Source organism: Podarcis pityusensis, assembly GCF_964106645.2.
Source record: "Podarcis pityusensis genome assembly, chromosome: 6".
Taxonomy (NCBI): domain Eukaryota; kingdom Metazoa; phylum Chordata; class Lepidosauria; order Squamata; family Lacertidae; genus Podarcis; species Podarcis pityusensis.
Window position 1 is genome coordinate 41,384,535 of NC_138030.1, and position 8,672 is coordinate 41,393,206.

General features: G+C 43.8%; 1 long non-coding RNA gene across 4 annotated transcripts; it reads left to right on the forward strand.

The window, feature by feature from the left end:
• Positions 1-380: 380 nt before the first annotated feature.
• Positions 381-7,228, forward strand: LOC308479467. Of its 4 annotated transcripts, none has more exons than XR_013987685.1 (3): positions 381-2,575; positions 3,724-3,892; positions 4,236-4,877. It is a non-coding gene; the product is annotated as an uncharacterized lncRNA (long non-coding RNA). The 4 variants fall into 4 exon arrangements; XR_013987686.1 differs by adding an exon at positions 5,350-7,228 and having other exon boundaries at positions 383-3,892; positions 4,236-4,804; XR_013987683.1 differs by having other exon boundaries at positions 381-3,892.
• Positions 7,229-8,672: the final 1,444 nt, after the last annotated feature.

An 8,672-nucleotide genomic window follows, 5' to 3' on the forward strand; every position in this document is an offset into this window, starting at 1 on the left:
TGCCGAAGAAGGGGGAGAGATAAAATGCAAACTGAAGGGACAATGTCTTACGGTCTCAACACCTACAGTGAAAGTTAGCAAGTGAGCTCAGTCCCAAGATCAAACCGGCAATTGGCTTAAGGCTATCGCACGCCTCTTTGATACACAGCACATTTCTCACACTAAGCAGGGCCAGATCTTGTCACTGCTAGTCAGAGAAACCTAGAGTGATGGAGCAAGTAGCTGTGGGTTTAATCACCAGCGGAAGTTGTTCCTGCCGGGCTGGGACTGAGCCTACTGGTACCTCCCAGAGGTATAGTAAGAAAAGACACCGGTAGTGCAAGGAATCTTTGGCGAAAGTAATGTGTCACACACACCCAACAGCTGTTATTAATACTGTTTTATCAACTAAACCCTTGCACATGATATGTCGTGCCGAACGCTACCCAACCGCTTTGCTAGATTGGAGGTTTATTAATAGTAAGTGAAGATGCTGCTTTGGTTGCAGTACAGCCTTCGCAGAATCAGGTGTCTGGCTGACAATAAGCTGTTCTGCACCTACTTGTTTGTGCTGTCAGGTTACTGTCTCGGGCATAACTAAAATAACACAGCAAACTATTCTTTGATCTGTGCTCTTCTTCTACAAAGACAAGAGAGCACAGAACACTGCACATTGGGTGCAATCTAGAAGCACCCAGGAGCGCAAGAAATGTCATAGAGCCCATGTGCTCTCATAATACTAGAACTTCAGAGCATTCCGTGAAGCTGAATGTTGGAAGATTCACAACAGACAAAAGAAAGTACTTCTTCACACAGTACCTACTAAACTTGGAATCCACTCCCATGAGAGGTAGCAATGGCCACCAACTTGGATGGCTTTAAAACAGGATTAAACCAGTTCATGGAAGATGATGGCTATTAGCCACAGTAGCTATGCTCTCTTGTCATTGTTGGAGGCAATGTGTCTCTGAATACCAGTCATCAGGAACGGAAGGAGGGGAAGCGTCTGTTGCACTCACGTTCTTTATCTGCTACTCTTATCTGCTATTCTAGGGTTGCCATATCTTGAAGAGCAAAAAAGAGGACAGCCAGAGCCACTGCCAGCCCAAGCCGAGGAAAAAGGGGTGTGTGCCTCTTTCCCAAGCTTGGGCTGGCAGCAGTTGTGGTGTGAAGAGCAGCCTGAGCCCAAACCCGAAAAACCCAGACATTTCTTTTAAAATTTAAAAATCTGCCCAGATTGGCATGTTGGCTCCCCAAAAGAGGACATGTCCTGGTTTTCCTGGGGATATGGCAACCCTAGCTATTCTTTATCTGCTGGTCTAACAATATACCCGTAATCTGACTATCACAAATCCTTCCCACATCCCAGCCTACAGCCTTCTTAGAATGTTCTTTTTGCAGTTGTGTAAGGACGTGGTATTTCTAGGAATGAGTTGAATTTATCATGGTGAAACTATGTGAGTAATACGGTCCATGTGTGTATTGTGGAGCAGACCTGTATGCTGCTTTGTGTGCGTGGCTGGCGAAGGCCTCTGAGATTACGCATGCATATTTGACACATCCTTCTGTTTTGCAAAGCTGTGAGATAGCTACGTGAATCCCACTCTTCAGAGCTCCAACCCACAAAGAAAGAAACAGCACGCTAAACCAGCAAATATGATAAATGTTGTGTACTACTATCATCACACCTTATAGATGCTGCTCGTGGTTGGAGAATTAACAGAACAACTCTGGTTTTATGCAGTGTTGCATTGCCAGTGTGCGTAATTAAGCTTCTTGACAGGCAACCCCCCCCCCCCCCCCGGTTCAGTAAGTGGAATGCTTATTTCACAGCGCTGCTTTTGGAGCTGCTGTGAACTTTCAGGCAAAGAAAACCATTGTGAAGGAAATGCAGCTGTTTTAACAGTAGGTGCAGGAAGTGTGCCTGGGGGTTGGCAATGCAACGTTGTGTAGAGATAATGCTGGCTCAAAGAAGCTCTTCTACCAATGGCAGCATGCAAAAGCTGCTGTAAAATTCCTGTAATGCACAATAACTGTGCATTTTCTAGCTTCACTTGTAATTTGACTGTTGCGGCTATGAGAAATGATCTCTGATGGCTAGAATGGTTAAAAATGGGGGGGGGGGGAGAGAGAGAGAGATTGTCATTATACTTCTATTCCAAATGGATATTCAGATGACATAGGAACAGAGGAAGCTGCCTTCCTAGCCCATCTAGCTCAGTTTTATCTATATTGGCTGACAGTGGCTCTCAAGGGTCTCAGGCAGCAGGTATCTTCCACACGTATGTGGAGATGCGAGGGATTAAAACTGGGGCCTTCTACATGCAGGGCAGGGCTCTACCACTACCCTGCAGCCCTTCCTTCGGGCAGCTTCCTTCTTCGCTGGAAGCTGCAGCACACAACCAGCAATGTGGTATGTATCCTGTGGAAAATATTGGCTTTAATACCAAATAATAATAACATTGGGACATATCTGCCTCTTCTAAAAGCAGCAGGCCAACCATCTAGTTGATGTGATCTGCTGTCACCCCACCCTGTTGTCCATCAGGTCAGGTCAGACTGGGCTGGAGCATCCTGTCTACTGGAAGGACTGGAGGTAACAAAAGTTCATTCCTTACCACCACTAGTTTAAAGGTAAAGGTAAAGGGACCCCTGACCATTAGGTCCAGTCGTGACTGACTCTGGGGTTGTGGTGCTCATCTCGCTTTATTGGCCAAGGGAGCTGGCGTTTGTCCGCAGACAGCTTCCGGGTCATGTGGCCAGCATGACTAAGCTGCTTCTGGCGAACCAGAGCAGCACACGGAAACACCGTTTACCTTCCCGCCAGAGCGGTACCTATTTATCTACTTGCACTTTGATGTGCTTTCGAGCTGCTAGGTTGGCAGAAGCTGGGACCGAACAACGGGAGCTCACCCCGTTGCGGGGATTCGAACCGCCGACCTTCTGATCGGCAAGTCCTAGGCTCTGTGGTTTAACCCACAGTGCCACCCGCGTCCCACACCACTAGTTTAGGCATGCATATTCATCAGTGGTTAACTGCAATTTCAAGGAATTGCTTTTTTCAATGCACAAATGGGCCATCACAGATAAAACACCATAGAAGGAACTTCTGTATTACGTAACATCACCTCAAAAGCAATGATTTGTCAGTGGAGTCGATTCACATATACAGCAGCCAGCCAGCCATCAAGTGCTGGATATTCATGTCTTAACCAGACCCCCCAGAAAGGCCCTGCTCTTTGATCTTCTGTCTCCAATTCCATTCCTGTCCCTACTTATAAAGAGCCAGATTTGGAGAAATTAAGTGTGGTCAGGCTATGCATTCCAATGAAAGAAACAGGCTGTCTCTATGGAAGTGAATGACGCCTTATTAAATATCAGGCCTGCGGAATGGAGATGAACATTTATTACTTTGGGGGCAAATAAATACAACCAATTCAGATTAATACAAATGAAACAGTAGCCTCCCCTGGAGCGTTAACATGATGGGCTTGTTTTTATTACTAGTCCTTTTATTCCCTTCCCCAGCAGCCTCTAAAAGCAGGGAGGGGGAAAAAAAACACTTTGAAGGAAAAAAGCTGTTCCTGCATTTTCTGCCTGGCGACATGGCTATTTCTGCATTGTCACAAAAAACAAGCACTTGCATTAAAAAAAAATGGTGGGGGGGGGGGAGAAGGGGAGAATGCCGAATGATTAGTTACTGTTAATTAAGGAATTAAGAGGCTTTGTTGTTGCATTTTTCAGACATGGATAAGACAAGGCACACATCTGTTGCATCTGACTTTGTAACAGGGGGAGCAGGAAGATAAGGGAGAAGATAAAGCTATATAATGCAAATGGTATAAGGAAAGCCATTCTCAGGCTGGATTTGCATATCATGCCTGGAAATCTGATGAACAGTCGCAAAATGGTGGTATGTGCTTAACCCTTCCCTCCCTTGGAGTTCCCTTCCCCAGCTGCTTTTCCTCATGAAGAATAGTAAATAAATAAATAATAATAATAATAATAATAATAATAATAATAATAACAACAGCAGCTTGGGTGGTGGGTGAGAAGAAGTGGTTGCAGAGGGGAAGTGCTGGGTGGGGGGACATTAAATGTTTAGCAAAGCCTCACACCCACCACCTGTCTGTTTCAAATACAGTATACCTTTTCCCTTCTACTTTGCAGCTGCTTGGTTGAGACCCCAGTTCCCATAACTGAGGCTGCAATCAGGCAGCACTTTGTTTCTTTACCTAATTTTTTTTACCTTTTAGACATAAAGCTACTACTGGAAATCTAGTGGAATCTAGTGGCAGTTTCGTGCTATTCTCCCTGTTTATTGTTTGCAGAAAAGAAACAATTTGCAACTTTTGTAACTCAGAAAAACATTGGAGATTTTGCATTGTAATTTCACAACATAAAATTCGGGTCACTATCCTGGCATACCCATTCTTAAGGAAATCAGCCCTGAGTGCTCACTGGAAGGACAGATCCTGAAGCTGAGGCTCCAATACTTTGGCCACCTCATGAGAAGAGAAGACTCCCCAGAAAAGACCCTTATGTTGGGAAAGATTGAGGGCATAAGGAGAAGGGGACGACAGAGGACGAGATGGTTGGATAGTGTTCTCGAAGCTACCAGCATGAGTTTGATCAAACTGCGGGAGGCAGTGGAAGACAGGAGTTCCTGGCGTGCTCTAGTCCATGGGGTCACGAAGAGTCGAACACGACTAAACGACTAAACAACAACAACAACAATCCTGGCATACAGTTCTTTCTCACCATTTAAAATTTAGCACAGCATGGCAGCATATTGATCAAAAACCACAGTTCCATAAGACAACAGGTACTTCAGTGTTAAAGGAATATTAGAAATAAGGACAGAAGTCCTAGCACAATAAACCCCATGTCTGAAGGCAGCCCGAGTCACAGCCAGTCATACAATTCTGCTCTCACACTGGACATAATTGGGCCAATGGCACTCATTATGTCACAGGACATTAGCAAAATCCAAATGGAGAAGTGAATTCTTTCTAAATCAAAGGGACCCAAACAAATCGGATGTTTCTAGCTTTCTGAGGAGCATGTTTCATTCTTCTATACCAAGTTTGAGGAATCTTTGGCCCTCCATACATTGCTGAACTACAACTCCCATCAGCCCCAGCAAACATGGCCAATGGCCAGGGATAATGGGTGTTGTAGTTCAGCAACATCTGACCTGCCAAAGATTCCCCACACCTGTTCTAGAGCTAGATAATCTAAACAACCTGCCACAGGACAGATTTAAAATGCAATGCCTCTGGTCCTTTTCGTTTCTGTTGGTTAAAGCACTGAATAATCCATAAGTTTCATCTTATTCCTTTCTACTTTTAATGGAACTCTCTTGCATAGGTTTTCAGTTGTTTTGAAAAGCCACAGAAGAACATCCAGCCTCACACTGCCAAAACAGCTTCAGCTTTTGAGAGCAATGGGTCATATCTTCTGTTGCCACCAACCAGCATTGTTTCCTTGAGGCCAGTGATTTTACACCAGCTAATCATCTGGTCCAAAATCCCTCTAGAGTAGTTCAGAGAAATGGACTTCATAGTCTTGATAGCTCCATGTTTCCCTTAGTCAGGCGCTGAGAGATATGTGAAAGGCACACAGTTTCTTAGAACTTTGATGGAATAACACAGTTACTAGTAATTGGTATTCATAAAGGATGGGCTGCTGTATTCCCAGGTCAACGGCTGAGAAACTGATTTGAGTCAGGTACATAGCAACTGTGTATTTTCTGCTTATTATTTCTAACAATCCAAGTTTATTCCACCCTCAATCTGTTATGTAAAATAACTTCAGAAGCAGTCTTTCAGTGAGCAAAGGAGGTGGGGGAAAGGCTTTTATCAAGAGTAAAAATGCTAAGTTTAAATTCTAGTTTTCGTCCTAGGAACTTACACTCTTAACTATCAGGTGGGGTCCTGCACCCTTCTGTGGTTCATAGTGAAGACAGTCCAATTTTTTTGGGTGTGGAAATGAGGTGTCCATATTCTTGATATCAGTGGTGTTAATGCCACACAAAATGGCTGCTATGGGTAGGAAAAAAAGGTGCTGATACTCTATACCAGTGAGTATATTCACAAAAAAGCACTGGCAACGTCATATTGTAATTTGGAAACTGAAGGACTTACATGCGGGTGACACATATACAACTTCCATATATTAATGTATGAACAAAGTAGACACATTGGTTCTGACTGAACTCTAGTAATGTGCAACTAATCAGGCACAGCAACCAACGGGTCCTGGATAGAGATGTGCGTCCCCATCTACACCGAAAGACATATCCAACCAGTTCAGAGAGACCCAGATGAGCATGCAATGCACTGATCCAGAAGTGCATCTGTGCAGATTCCTGCTTCTGAGTACGGCATTCCCTCGCTACTATATCTTTAATATTTATGTTTAAAAATGGGGTAGGTGAGGTTCCCTTGCTGAAATTGCCCTTCTCTGCACAACAATTAAAGGCAGACCAGCCTTGTCCCATTCTGCAGCCCTAGAAGTACCTGAATTATTTGTTCTGTATGTAGGAAAAAGCCTAATACCAAATCAGCCAGTTGGTCCACCTAGGTCAGTATTGCCTACACTAACTGGCAGCAGCTATCCAGGAATTCAGGACAGAGGTGCCGGGAACAAAACCTTTGACCTTTTGCATGCAAACCAGGGGCCCTGATAGTGCTTTTTCTGGGGGGACACAGGGGTACACAAACCCCTAAACATTTTGTGAATCAAAGTTTGGCCTCATTGAGGGGCAGTATTTCAATATCAGTAGGAAAATGAGAGTACCTCTAAACATTTTTTTAAAGGAAAAAAGCACTGCTGCTACTGAAATACGGTCTTTCCCCCACATGATTGATAAGCTGCAGCCTAATCATATTTGTTGCCTCCAGGGAGCTGTCCATGCATTACTGTGCCAGGTTCAAGGTTCTTGCATTAATTTATGAGGCCCTTAACAACATGGGTCCAGATAATTTTAAGAATCACCTGATCCCTTATATCTTAGCCTGAGTTATCTGGAGGAGCCTTTGTTGGTGGCTCCCCATGACTCAGACACATGGCTCCTAACTGCATTCCATGCATTTGTTCCAAACCTGTGGAACACCCTCCCAACTGAGATTAGGCAGTCACCCTACTTGCTGAACTTCAGGTGCATGGCTAAGGCTTTCTCGTTCCAGCAGGCATTTTAAGGCTGTGTTCAGGTTGATGGTAATTTTGTTGTTTTATTGTCTCATTTTCTGTAAAAAAATGCAAATGATGAAGCAGTATATAATTTTTTTAAAAAAAATAAACTATTTTCTGTTCCTGTTTTCAGGGTGACTTGGTTTGTGCTGTATAAGACATACCTCCTGCACTTTTAATGCATTATATAGATCAGGCACGCCCAACAGGTAGACTGTGATCTACCAGTAGATCAGTGGACGTTTGTGGTAGATCACTGGTAGATTAGTGACGCCTTGCAAAGAAACTCAACAACTTTGGCTCCCCTAAGAAAAAGCTCAAGAACTTTGACCTGAACTCCCCAAAATGGGGTAGATCACTGCCAGTTTTTAACTCTGTGAGTAGATCGCAGTCTCTTGGGAGTTGGCCACCCCTGATATAGATTATGCAATTCTGGACATAGGCAGTTGGGAAAGATGTACTTGTCAAAAATTCCCCTTTTATACAATTATTAAAGCTGCAGGAGCCCTGGCCACTACTGAATCTGCTCTCTCAGACATACACACTGATAGTACCTTGCTCCTTTCCCTGGTGTCTGTTACTTCAGGAGATGGAAATGTACTAGGTTTATGAGCTGCAGAATAAATTCATTGCCACATCCGTTATATTTCTCGATGCCGCTTGGCGCACACACAGCCCTTAAGCTTTCTTCTCCCCAGTGAAGGTGTCTGTGTCCATTTCATTAATAATACTCTGCACTCACAGTGCACTGCATATTTATTGTCAGTGAGTGCAAGCTTGAGCTAATTAGCAAAGTTAATTAGTGCTGTACTGCAAAGCCCAGAATATGCAGGAAAGGACGTGTATCTGAGAGAGAGAATAAGAGACAGGGAGAGTGAAAGATAAAAGGCCTATAAAAATAGGAGCTGGCTTGTTCTCCCTTATTTATGTGTGACATGGAATTGAATATCAGCAGCTAGAGACAGGCTCCCCACCTGGGGATCTGACGCAGACCTTCAGGGGAAACATCTATTACACAGACAAATCCTTTCACTCTCTTCTCTCTCCATCAAAGGAGTGAGCATTCCTGCTGGGAGCCCAGAAGAATACTTCATTCTACTCCACATTAACCAGGCTATACCCAAACAGAATGCTCTTTTCCAGGACTAATTGCTAAAAATGTGTGTTGGGGCTCAAGGTAGACTGGAAGACATACCCTTTGGAATCCAGCCTCCTGTTCACAATCTATATCTTTGTGTGTACACATGAATGTTCACATACATGCATGGGCAAATTACTATGATATTTCATCAGTGAGGTAAAGTTGTTTTGCATTGCTCAGAAGAAGCATGATGTTACTTATTATTACTGCATGTACTGCTGGTCCAGTGGACTCTAGCACTGATCTAAGTTAAGGATCAAGTCCCTGGCAAATTCTCTTTCCTTAACAACACCCTTCCCTTTCCTCTTTTCCACTTTCCACCAATACTATGTATATAACCATGAGAAATTCACATGGC